The sequence below is a fragment of the Mixophyes fleayi genome, chromosome 4 (assembly GCF_038048845.1).
Source record: "Mixophyes fleayi isolate aMixFle1 chromosome 4, aMixFle1.hap1, whole genome shotgun sequence".
In the NCBI taxonomy this organism is placed as follows: Eukaryota; Metazoa; Chordata; class Amphibia; order Anura; family Limnodynastidae; genus Mixophyes; species Mixophyes fleayi.
This window is the reverse complement of record NC_134405.1, coordinates 321,482,820-321,496,738: the sequence shown is the minus strand read 5'-3', so window position 1 is coordinate 321,496,738 and position 13,919 is coordinate 321,482,820.

The following is a 13,919-nucleotide window of genomic DNA, read 5'->3' as shown; positions in this document are numbered from 1 at the left end:
ACATCCTAATAAATGTATTTCATGGGAAAATTTATAAAAACACACACTTTTTTTTTATCACTAATACCTATATTATTAACTGGAGACATGAATTGAATATTTTTTTTGCTGTGTGTCCTTTTGCAAATTTGTATTCTACATCGGTATTGGACATGTCCTGCATGTTCTTGTGTGGTAGTGCAGAGCAGACCTACACCGGAATTCATCAGCGCACGTATCTTCTAATCCATTCCTTGTTGAATTTGGCCGTGCATATGCCCAAAATCTGTGTGTTTTCAAAAAACCGCACATTGCACTCAGTATGCGTGTCTTGATTAATCGGGTCTGTAGGTTTTTAGCAAAAAAGGACAAATTAAGCAATTACTTAATATGAGTATATTTCATAATTCCAATAATTTACTACACATAAGTTTGAAATAAATATTACAGAGTATGGGGGAATTCAATTCCCCCTGAAGTACCGCCGTATTACGGTAATATTAACTCGGCTTTCTGTGAATAAGTGTGTCTAACTGTATAAGTGTGTAAGTGTAAGTGTAAGTGTATGTGTGTGTGTGTGTGTGTGTGTTTGTGTGTAAGTGTGTCTAAGGGACATATTCAATTGTTGGCGGAAACGCAGAAAATCTCGCGCTCCACGCATTATTACCGTTATTACGGTAATAGTGCGCGGAAATATTGTTCTCAGAAGCGTCTGCGGTGGTGCTGTATACAATACAGCACCGCCGCGGACGCTTCTTCGACAGCGCCGCGGCTGCTGTATAGGACAGTGGCCAGTTAGTTAGCGCAGGGGGGGGGGGTTTCTAGAGACTCAGAAACCCCCCTGCGTGCGCCACTGGTTATTACGGTAGTTTTCTCGCTGGATTTCAGCTCGCGGCTCACCCTGCTGACCCATGATTGGATCCTACTTAAAAACTAACTCAAGAGTTCCATAAATTAAGCAATAATCCATAATATTAGTTACCTGGGCATCACACCCAATCAGAGGGAACTGTAATATCAATATTTGGAGAGGTAGAGTCACAATTGCAATAGTTTCAACTTTTTTATAACACATAATTATTTACGTTTCCTATATGTGAATTTTTAGGCAACCTATTTTGAGAAAATAATACTGAAAACATCATAATCTATTTGGGGAGTAATATTACCAATAAAAAAGAACATATATAAAACGTTACGTAGTGTTCTGAGAGATCCCGCTTCCGAAAAATGTTATTACCTTTTCCCCAAATATTTACATTACTAGTAGAGTGTGAAATAGAGTGAAAATCTCTTCTTGGAAAGGCAGAATATTTAATATGACAAGTTTCTATAAAACGGTGCGGATGGAACATTTTGTTCCCTACTGTAATATTTCTCCACATATGAATATATGTATATTTATGCTAGCTGTGTTCCTATCTCAGGCATCGTAAAGAAAGCTTAAAAAGCTGCTGGAATATAACCAAGACCGATCTACTAACACAGCTTTTCATTTAAAAGGTTGCATTTATGTTATCCTGCGTTTGGACATTTTTTTATTATTATTGTGTTTGTCTTTTAGTTTTAACCAAATCAATACATCAAGCGCAGAAGGCGATTGAAACTGGGGCTTAACAGTAGTACACATTTGCAATTGTAAATCAATTAATTGGAGCAGCGTCATTTATTGACCGCAGTAGTGGAAACATGTTGGGGTGGATGTAGAGTTGGATGCAAAAAAAATGCACCTGGTTTATGATAAATCGGCATCATCAGCGCTTACAACTGCCCTATGTCAGGTGCAAAACATATGCCTACTAAGAGACCTATATGTGTGTTTATGCAGATGTGCATGGGTGGCGTTTGTGTAATCACACCTTCGACATACTGGGCCAACGTTAGAACACCCTTTCCCTTCCTTCTCCTTCCGCTCCATAAAATTTAACGCTAGTACAATGCACCAAGACCAGGGGCGCACGCAGGGGGGGTTTCTGGGTCTCCAGAAACCCCTCCCCTCCGCTAAAGAAGTGCCCCTACATAGCGGCACTGTACTATATAGCAGCCGCGGCGCTGTCAAAGAAACGTCTGCATACAGCACTGCCGCGGACGCTTCTTTGACAGCACCGCGGCTGCTGTATAGTACAGTGCTGCCTAAACGGAGCTTCTGCGCATGGGGGAAGGTGGGCAACCCCCCCTTAAAAATCCTGCGTGCACCCCTGAAGACAGACATGAAACTGAAATCCATAGTTTCCTATTAACCCACTCGCATTGTTGAGCTTTGCCGCAGTTTGACATGCGGTTTCACTGGTGTTTGAAATTGCATTTTTAAATGCAAATCAAACACTGCCTTGTAAGTAAGTAACCTGTGAAGGGGTATATCACATTCTCATATTTACCACCTGCACAACATAATGCAGTAGAGATGACATTTAACTTGATTTAAAGCAGTCTTTGGCGCAGAACTTAGAATAGTTCTGGGTGACAAACACTGATAGAAACTTAATGTCAAAAATGTTACCCCACCATTCACCTCAGGATGTCAATGCCGCTCGGGTGCTGTATTCCTAGAACTCCTTTAAAGCAACCCCCGCCGTTCTGCTTAACACTCTACCAGCGACCCTGCAGTCCTGATCCACATCAAGCCGTCAAGGATTCAGCCAGTAACCAGCAAAGAGGTGCTGCAGCAGCTACATATTGCCTAAGAAGCATGAGGTTCAGGTGGCAGTAATAACCCTTCTACAACCGGAGACACCACGTTGGTTTGTAGTTTATACTCACAGTCAGTGAGTGGCTGGTTTGGTCAAGCAGCACCAGTGATGACTGGTTACTGGAAACAAGCGAAACCCTAAAATGTAGATCCGAGTAGCAAAGTGAGCCCATTCCATCACACTGTTTATCCATCGTATAACTCATGAGGGGGCCTATTTGTCAAAGTTATCCCCCCCCCTTGATTTACCGGTAAAGCCCCGAAATCTGAAGCTGGCGTACATTAAAATTACTAAAATATTTTGCAGCTGTCAGCTCTGCTCTGAAGAGCAGAGCTGGACAGCGCATGTGTGGAGGGGTCATGTGATCCCTCCCTGTCACATGACGTACCTTTTGCCGTCCAGGATGTTAGTGCACATGCACTAAGTTTTCGGTCGGCCCATACGCACTAAAGAAAAAAAAAAGAAAAGAGAAAATCACAGCAGCTTTCAACAATGAGAAAAGACTGCGATACACTGGTGAGTCACTTCTCAGGGACAGCAGGTTATCGGCACTGCTGTCCCTGAGATGTTTTTTTAATACATTGCCGTTACTTTTCAATCCTTATCAAGGAGATAAGGATTGAAAAGTTTCAACTGAAAAAACCGAAGGGTCATAAATAGACCCCTAGATGAGAGCAAAGTGGCCTGTGCACGGTGAACCAAATTACCAATAAGACACTTGCAAAGGCCACAAAAACTTAAAAAAAAAGGTATTAAAAAAAAAAAAAGTGCTGGATCCACTATGCCATCCCCTCCCAGCACTGCAAAGTCCAGTAGACATAAAGCGCTCAGAGGGCATGGCCATCCTCAGTACTTCCATGTTTTGCAGCTGCTTAAATACTAGATGGTCCACACTTTAACTCCTGGCTTCCTTATGTAACAATGTGGGGGCTTCCTACATGGACCCCTACAATTAGATGTTAAGAGTAGCCAGGGTATGCAATACAAAAGCCAATAGAGAATACACCTTTAAATGCATCGGCACTGGAACCATACACAGGACTTTATCTGATAGACTTTGATAGGCGCAGTGAATGTGATACTTGATTGGACGACCTGGAATTCTGTCCAATCAGGTGGCACATGAAGATCACACCTCCCATCCTAGCTGTAGGACAGAAGAAAAGTACCTGGCCGGGTGCTCAAAGCTGTGTTTACTCCTGACTGGTGGTTCAACAGCTCTTACTAAAGCTGGGTACACACTACAGAATTTTCCACCAACTTTTTATGCCGATCGATTTTACACCCGATCGATGGTCCGATCGCTCGGTCCATGGACTGCATACACACTAGCCTTGTTTTAGACGATAAAGGGAAGAACGGCCGTCCCGTTAGCGTCTTTTTACAGCCATGTTGTCGTGAGCAATTATTGTAATTTCGCACTCACTGTCGTGGATCGGTCGGAAACAATGGACAATCGTCCATTTGGGCAGACTTTCGACCATCGCGTCACTGCACACACTGACCCGACTTTTGAACGAGCGGTCATATGTCGGCTGGTTGAGCCGATTATTGAACGAAAACCCTGCAGTGTGTACCCAGCTTTAGATCCCAATGGAGGGATGAGTCAGGAACTAAAGAGGGGGATAGTTCTAAAGAGGACAACTTATTTGATATAGCTACAATAGCTGTTCACCCTAAACAAATGTCACCTTAAACGTATAATGACAATGTGTGGTGATTATCTACAGAGTATGTATAAAGCAATCCTTAGTTTCCCCTGGTCTCCAGCTATTTGTATTAGCATTAGTTATGCATCACACACAGTATAGGCACATGGAGCAGAACATGAGTGACGGGACGTTTTACATCTGCATTTTGTTGCTGTTCCACACTCTGGAGCAGAACAGAGGATGGATCTAATACAACATCTGGAAACAGCTACATCTGCAGCAGGAAATTCAGGGATAATATAGTACATATGTTGACTACTCATTCGGCTGAATGTGAAACGTAATTTCATGTATTATACTGTACTTGGGGGATTCTACTATTTGTAACCATTTTAATGTTATTAACTAGTGGTCTAGAAGTGACATTTCAGCCATTAATAAGTATGACGGCAAAGACATTTGTTTTTTTTTGCAGAGAAAAGGGAGATTGTGGTCTGATATATTCAAATTCACTTCAAGTGGTGACATTTGGGATTTTTATGCCACCTTTGAAGTAACTCAAATAATGTTCTCAACATACACATGACACTAGTCGCAGACCCCGGTACACTTGCACAGGGGGGCCTTGCACCTAGTACCATGCTGAATTTAAAGACACTTTAGTCTCTTGCTCATATGCCCTTGAAGTGACCAAACATAAACCATTGGTACCGTCTCCCTGATTTAAATAACATTTTTTGCAGTATGAGCTGTCACATATTATTTTTTTTTTACTATTTCTTTATAACAAATACCGTTTTATAGTAATTAGCATTTTGTGTTATTCTTGTTAAAGTTGTTGCATTTAATAAGTGTTCTATTACTATTGTATTTGCACTATACTGTTATAATACTATGTTTGCTCTCCCCAGTGGATCTCTGCTGCATTTGTTTGTTACCTCCTTCTAAATGAAGCTAAACAGACAATTCTTATCATTCTTTGCCCAGCAGGACCTTAGATTTACTATGGGAATCTCCATAAGAGGATAAATATAGCACACAAAACTATACTGTACACAACATAAAAAAAAACCACTAACAACTGTTACACATTCTGATCCAGTCTCTGTAAACGTGCACTGCAAAAGCAGGGTGCAATGTTCTGATGACCATAAGGTGGCGCTGTTCTGCTGAAATCTATGAAACTATATATGGAAGTATATTATATATTATTAGCAAATGCTTTGCAATGACCTTATTTATGAACTGCAGAACAGCCGAGGGGAACACAAAACTCTATATAGAGGTACGTCTGTTTGCACTTAGATTCCTGGCAAAGCAATATGACTTTGTGTATGCAGGGGCAGAGGTTTGCGCCAGCCAGTAGGAAAAGTTGGATAGGGTGAGAGCGTCCCTTGAAAAATAGGACTAGTGTAAAAATGTTGTTTCTTTTTATGGAACGAGATTATTAAATTGATATAAAGGAGTTGGCCCTTGTCTTTAACACTATGGGCCTGAGTCATTAAGGAGAGCAAAGCATAAAAAAGGAGTAACTTTGCACCTGGGCAAAACCATGTTGCATTGGAGGGGGAGGCAAATTGAAAATGTGGGGACAGGTTTAAAGTTGGGATAGAGCATGTCTTAGATCAGTGTTGGCTAACCTGTGACACTCCAGGTGTTGTGAAACTACAAGTCCCAGCATGCTTTGACAATATATAGCAGCTTAATGCTGAAAGGGTATGCTTTCACAACACCTAGAGTGTCACAGGTTAGCCAACATTGGTCTAGATCAACTTTAAATTTCAGTGGAATAATAAAGCTCTCATGTATTTGTGTGCTACATGAACAAAACAGCCAGTATTTAACTTATGTCATACTTGCCAACTCTCCCGGAATGTCCGGGAGACTCCCGAAATCCGGGTAGGTCTCCTGAACTCCCGGGAGAACAGGCAAGTATCCCGTATACTGGCCATAATGACGCGATTTGCGGTGAACCAAGTCATTTTGGCCCCAAGATTACGCAATTGCCGCGCCCTTCCTCCTCCCGTCCTCCAACCACGCCCCTTACTTGGGATCTCCTGGAATTAATTATGCAAAGGTTGGCAAGTATGACAAAATAATGAACTCATTTGCACCCCTTACATTGTAACATGGTTTGTTCCGGAGAATATTTACTCCTTGTTTTGCCTTACTTTCCTTAATAACTTTGGCCCTATATGTGTATCTAGCAAAATGAAACATGAGGTATCAATTCATATTTTGAGCAAAACATTTAAGCCTGCATCCCATCAAGGGTACCTCATTGTAAGCAGGTCGTACACTGACCTATATGCTTCAAACACCATTAAAATGCAGATAAAATCAGATGCACTCACCTCCAAGGTACATGAGCTTACATCTAACAAGAGCTGATCATAAAGCCACACCTAGTGAGGTTATATATGCCTGAAAGAAAGTTGTCAAGACAACGCAAGGCAATATTTTGAATCAAAATCAGAGAAGAATGAAGATAATGAAGATAAGACCAGTTGCTCTGGCCCCCGGACATGATTCATGTTCAGGCATCTGATAATTTGTTATTGGCAGAAGGCCCACACTAGGCCTACCTGCTCAGCATGGTTGAATCCTCACTAGAACTAATAGACTTAAAGTAGGATTAGGTATTCAATTAGATGAGTCTGCGCTGGTAGATCGCGGTCATAGGTCAACTGGATTTCCGCCAGTCTTTAAATTAATCAGATATCGGTCTTCACTTAGGATGAACAACAAAATGAATATACCCCACGACCACACACTGGCAGATAACGATCCATATGTAAGACCATGGCCTTATCTGTGAGGAGTTTGTATGTTCTCCCAGTGTTTGTGTGGGTTTCCTCCGGTTGCTCCGGTTTCCTCCCACACTCCAAAAACATACTGGTAGGTTAATTAGCTGCAAACAAAAATTGACCCTAGTCTCTGTCTCTGTCTGTGTGTGTGTTTGCCTGTCCGTGTCTGTATGTTAGGGAATTTAGACTGTAAGCCCAATGGGGCAGGGACTGATGTGAATGAGTTCTCTGTACAGCGCTGCGGAATTAGTGGCGCTATATAAATAAATGATGATGATGATGATGATGATGTATTATCACATCTCTGTGATCAGATGGCGATGGTGATTGCTGCTTACTTTAGTTTTTCAGTAACTATGGCTACGTTTTTGCTAAAACAACTAAACTGACGGCCTGAATCTCTGCTTGTACGGGCAAGTTTACTTTAGTGTCCCCGTTTTATATTTCACGATTACAGGAGCCTTATTTAAACACTTCTTTTTTTTAAATAGTTCCTCAATCAGAATATGTTATTTATTTGTATAAGTAAACAAATCTACATAGTCAAATTGATTTTCTAGTTGTTAAGTTGTTTACACTAAATTCAGAACAATGGATGAGGCAATTCTGGGACACAGCTTTAAAAAAAGTCCAGTTAATTCAGCTCAACTCTGTGGGTGATTAGAGACAGGTACATATACATATATATATATATATATATATATATATATATATATATATATATATATATATACATACAGTATATATATATAAAGAGAGAGAGAGAGATCTTTTCGAGATGCTTTTATTTGCTTTTGAAATAAAAAGCTTAGACATCCCTATTTCCAACTCATGTGAATCCTGTAAACACAAAAGCCACAAGACTCAACCAGACACAAGCCTGGCGTTCAGTTGTTGGCCACGGGGATCAACCTTTGTCCTCAACGCACCTTCTCAATACTTTGATGTTCTCTAATGATTTTTAAACATACCACTTCTTTCCGTTACAGACTTATGTTACAGCCTCACCCCTTCAGCTGAATGTAGGATTTGTTATTATGCTATTTGGTATCCTAAGGAGACACTAAGCTTCTTGGGCCTGATTCATTAAGGATCTTAAAGGAAGAGGATTCTTATTTCAGTCTCCTGGACAAAACCATGTTACAATGCCAGGGGTGCAAATGAGTGTTCTGCTTTGCACATAAGTTAAATACTGACTGTTTTTTCATGTAGCACACAAATACTGGATAGCTTATTTGTACACTGAAATTTAAAGTTGATATGTGTGTGCTACATAGAAAACAGTCAGTATTTAAGTTATGTGCAAAACAGAATACTAATTTGCACCCCTTGCATTATAAGATGGTTTTGTCCAGGAGACTAAAATAAGAATCCTCTTCGTTTAAGATCCTTAATGAATCAGACCCCTTGTGTTGTGAGTAATTGAGAAAAATAGCGGGTAGACCAACTAGCAGAAATACAATAAGATATAACAAATTCTGTAAAATGGAATGTGGGTTAAGATTGTATTCTTTATTAGAAACACCTAATGAAATTAGAAAGGTTCCCAATGGTGATCTTTGGTCACAAAACACCTTACAATTATTAGATGTTTCAAAATTAAAAAAACATCAATACGATGAGTGTTTTATACTAAGATACTTTGGGAAGAAAACTGCAGCTCCTACATTATATTGCGGTGTAGCAATACAATCAAAATTTAATTTTATTTAGAAAAACGTAAAACAGAAAGGAGCGCTAAATTCCTCTCCAAACCAACTTATAACAACCATCCAACGTATATTAAAAATAAAAATATTTATTCACATAAAACATGTATAAAGTGTAAATTTAGTTTTACCTTTAGACATAGATACATATCTATAATATAAAATGTAAAATACAATTCACCCTTTTCAAAAGGAGGAAAAAAAACAACAATGCTGAAAAAATCTTCAATTGTATCCACATTGATTCCGACAGTGCACTTCACAAAACCAATCACGTTATATTAGTAAATCATAGAATCATCATCATCATCATTTATTTATATAGCGCCACTAATACCGCAGCGCTGTACAGAGAACTCATTCACATCAGTCCCTGCCCCCATTGGAGCTTACACTCTAAATTCTCTAACATACACAGACAGACAGAGAGGGAGAGACTAGGCTCAATTTTGATAGCAGTCAATTAACCTACTAGTATGTTTTTGGAGTGTGGGAGGAAACCGGAGCACCTGGAGAAAACCCAGATATGGTCGGGAATTGAACTCATGACCCCAGCGCTGTGAGGCAGAAGTGCTAACCACTAGGCCACCATGCTGCCCCAAAATGGAAATCACTGCTTGTGTGGATATTACAATATTAAACAGAGAATACTCACAATTTAAGCAATTTTGTTGGCAGGGTGAGCAATGTGCTGCTACACATCTATAGAATTATGTTCCTCTGTCTTCTGAATAAGCAACATTGGGGATAATTTCTAGTTCTGTGTAGCTTACTAATGGAAGTAATTGCTATTGCTAGAAAGTGTATAATGAAAATGTGGATTCAGGATCAATATCCAATGCTCACATTATTTAGAAATAAATTGCATTATGTATTCAGAATGGACTGGTTGGAAACATCCTTGCGGAAAGAGGTACGTAGCAAGGCTTTCCTTGAGCTTTGGGAGAATCACCCCAGTACTGTACCCATACCTTCCAACATTTGTACATATAAAATCCCTACAAACTAAGCACCCTCTCTATCTGCACAAACCCCGCCCCTGATCTCCCTGAAAAGTTCACTTTGTGGTGACCACCCCCTTCCAGTGTAAGCCCCTCCCCTGAGGTTCGCAAATTGTGACTGACTTCAAAGTTTAAGATCTCAAATCCACATTTGCTTTATAAACAGTCCATGGTATAATACTGTTAGATGACCCTCTCGTATCTCTTGATCTGCCGCTTTATATTTTATGATATACAATTTGTTTTTATGAGGTATAATATAAATTTATCCATGTTATACCTTTGGGTGACCTTGCCAGGTGCTTTATGGTTTTATTTGTTATTCTATTTTTTCATTCATTTGTTTGTTGATACTAAGTTTTTTTTATGACACAGTATGACTGATTATATCCATTGTAAAACACATGCAACAGTTTCTCTTTATTCCTTTATTGCTGTATTGTAAACATTTGTTTCTCTGTAATAGAAATGTATGTCCAGCTTTAGGAGACATAGTCAGTGAATTAGTTATCATGCACTTACCTATAGTTTTGCAGCACAGACTGGCCTAGTTTGTGGATTGGCACATCGATGGCAGGGGTGGCAGGGGTGGCAGGATGTCTCACGTGCCATCATCATACTACACTTTTTATGTTTTCTTAACTTCCCAAAGTATTTCAAAGTCTTTTAATAGTTTTCTATCTCATGTATTTTGTGTGTATTTGCTGAGGAGTGGGTACAGTATAAAAATGAATGATTCTTTTTCATTACTGTTAGAATACAATATGTTTCATGCAGATGTGGTGAATGTTGCAATGCAGGAAGGATCTACTGGGGGAGAAGTCATGTGACAGTAGGTAGGAGGGGGCGAGGTGACTACGTCGCGTCACCATAGTCCCGTCCCCACTATAAAATGTCGAAATTCACGGCATTGAACAGTGGGGGCTGAACTTAATGACACAATTAAGCCCTGCCATTCAATGCCGTGAATTTCAGTGCATTCGGGATGTTTGCTCACTCTTCCTGGAGTCCGAGAGGACTCCCCGAAATTCGGGAGCCTCCTGGGAATTCTGGGAGAGTAGGCAAGTATGCAAAAGAGCCGCGGGCTGTTTACTTAACAACAATAAACTCCGTTACTTAGTCCGGGGATCGTTGTTGGAGGGGGGAACCATCCCAATCATACATGTGCACCCCATATTTGGCAGTAGTGTGGCTTTGCTTACAACCAACAACAACTGTAAGTCAGGTATTTTTTAACACCCTAGTAAGGATCAAACAAAACCAAATTAAAGTGGACCTGACATCTACACGCCAGCACTCACCTACATGCCTTGTGCTGTACTAATATTCATGGGTTTGTAAGAACCAGTACAGCATGACTATAAGTCAGTAATCACCAGGGCCAATGTGTACCCCCGGGGGGCCCTAGACAACACCCCCCCCCTTCCCGATGATGCACTGTTCCACCCCTACTTTGGGATATACTTTACTGCAATAATGCTGGAAGCCTCTGAACCTTGAATTGTGCATATAGAAATCAGCAGATCTATTTTTTACTTGCATCCACGTTTCATTACGTAATAAGCTACACACAGCATTTATTTGACCACTAGGTTGTGCTATTTCATCAGGGGCAATTCAATGCATAAGCTGAAAAAATAACAGACACAAGAGTAGCCACGGCTTTGTTACAGAGCGAGGTGCAGGAATCTGAACAGGTGAGGACAGCCAGCATTCTGAACATGTGTCATTCATGTACTATTGACACAGTTCATTCCAAGCAGGACCAGCAGCATCTGCTTACACAACATGTCCTCATTTGTGTGATATGATGAGACACGTGTAAGACCAGGTTCTGTGGCCCAGAGGTGACCAATGCAACACAAGTGTACAATTTGTTGTGAGTAGAGATTACATTTCAGCCATTTCACCGCGTGATACCGTTCTGCTCCCACCCTTGTTTTAGAGTTGCAACAACTTGGGCTGATCTAAATAATTTAAGTTAAAACATATAATTAATTATTTAATGAGTGAATGGATTAATTACTTGAACAAAGGCAATTGCCATGCAGGAGGAAAAACAGGAGACGGATACTATGAAAACTTTGAAATTGGTCATTGGAACCAACCAATCAGATTCTCTGACCAGCTGATCAGTTGATGTGCATGATATCAACACAGCAAAGGAAGTACCTGACCATCTTGTCCAAACTGTGGTACTACCAGCACTGGAGTGCCAGCATTGTCAATCCTTGTCATTGTTTTTATATCATAAAATGACTGATGACCACAGTGTTTTGATGAAACATTGAATTCTTACACCTGAATGTTTCCAAAATGCAAACAGCACTTATAATTTCTTCCATAATTTGACATAAGTTTAGAATGGGAAGTTTCATGTCTCGCAATTTTTCAAAGAAAACAAAAATCTGGACACATTGGCCATGTGGAAATTTAGGAGTGGTCTTATGGAAATTTAGAAGTGGCGGTATGGAAAATGTAAGTGAATGGAATGTGATAGTTTTACAATGAAGGCAGTAGGAGACGTTATGATGTATCACCATATACACCCCCACTTCCACCACTGATGCTAGTAATTTAAGCTTACTTGTATAGCTCTCCAAATGTTAGTGGGTTATAGTCTGTGGATCAGTGAGTGTTTTAAAAATCATTCACTTTAGAAACGATCACTTCAACTAGACATGTTTGTAATCTTGGCCCTGATTCATTAAGGATCTTAACTTAAGAAACTTCTTATTTCAGTCTCCTGGACAAAACCATGTGACAATGCAAGGGGTGCAAATGAGTGTTCTGTTTTGCACATAAGTTAAATACTGACTGTTTTTTCATGTAGCACACAAATATCAACTTTAAATTTCAGTGTACAAATAAGCTATCAAGTATTTGTGTGCTACACGAAAAAACAGTCAGTATTTAACTTATGTGCAAAACAGAATACTAATTTGCACCCCTTGCATTGTAACATGGTTTTGTCCAGGAGGCTGAAATAAGAAGTTTCTTAAGTTAAAATCCTTAATGGATCAGGCCCCTTAATATGAAATAAATTTAGGTCCGGTCTGTTCCGCCAGATTGAAATTGTATTGCATGTGGGCTCACAAATAATGTATTATTTACCTTACATTTCTCTGAATTTGATTGACATCTGTGTGCCCATTTTGGTGGCTGATGATTCTGGCACATGAAAACTATTTTATTTGTACATATGTAGCGAGATTTAGGACTCATCCACTCAACCATGCTCCTGATCCACGTTGACCACGCTTTTCTACCACCAAAAACGGAGCTATAGAAGAGCTTGGAGTCTCCACACCTGTGTAGCACTAAAAACCATTAATGTGATGACTGCTGATAGGTGATGTCAGAAGGTGCCAGACTTTACTGACCTCTGACTCTTTCTTTTTTGCCTACACTTAGTAAATTGTCTTACACAGTAAAGATAACTCTAGTAAGTAAATCTGTTTTACAAAGTGAGTGAAGGCACGATGCAGTGCTCCGTCTCCAGGGGAGTCACCAGGAACTTGTAGCCCCCCCTACCAAGATTTTGAAGACAGGCTACAAAGTTTATACCCAAACCCTAATAACAGCTTTTATCGGTGTTTAATGTAACAATATAAAGAGGGAACACTGTATTTTTGAACTGTAAAAATAAAATTTATGCTTGTTTTTGAAAACTGAGAATATAATTTCCATGAAATCAGACCATACTTAGCCTCAATATGTTCCAAAATGATAACACGGGAGGGCAATGATCTTCAAAATGTTCCTGCTATTAATAGCTGGTAAACAGCAGGGAATTATGAATACAAGAATGTCATTTGCATCTCCAGAACTTGCAATACTTATAGTAATTGTAGCTTACGTGATCTTTAATCACCATTGAATAATTGTTATCAATCACAGGCAGCTGCCGTAGTTGTCTGTCACTTGGAGAAGTATGGACAAATCCACAGAATACAAGGGAGACAATTAGCCATAATGTGATAAATATGTATTATTCATCCACATATGCCACATTATTATTCAGGGCAACTATCTTTTTGTCAGACCTTTTTTTCTATGCATTATAGATGAATAAACTCAT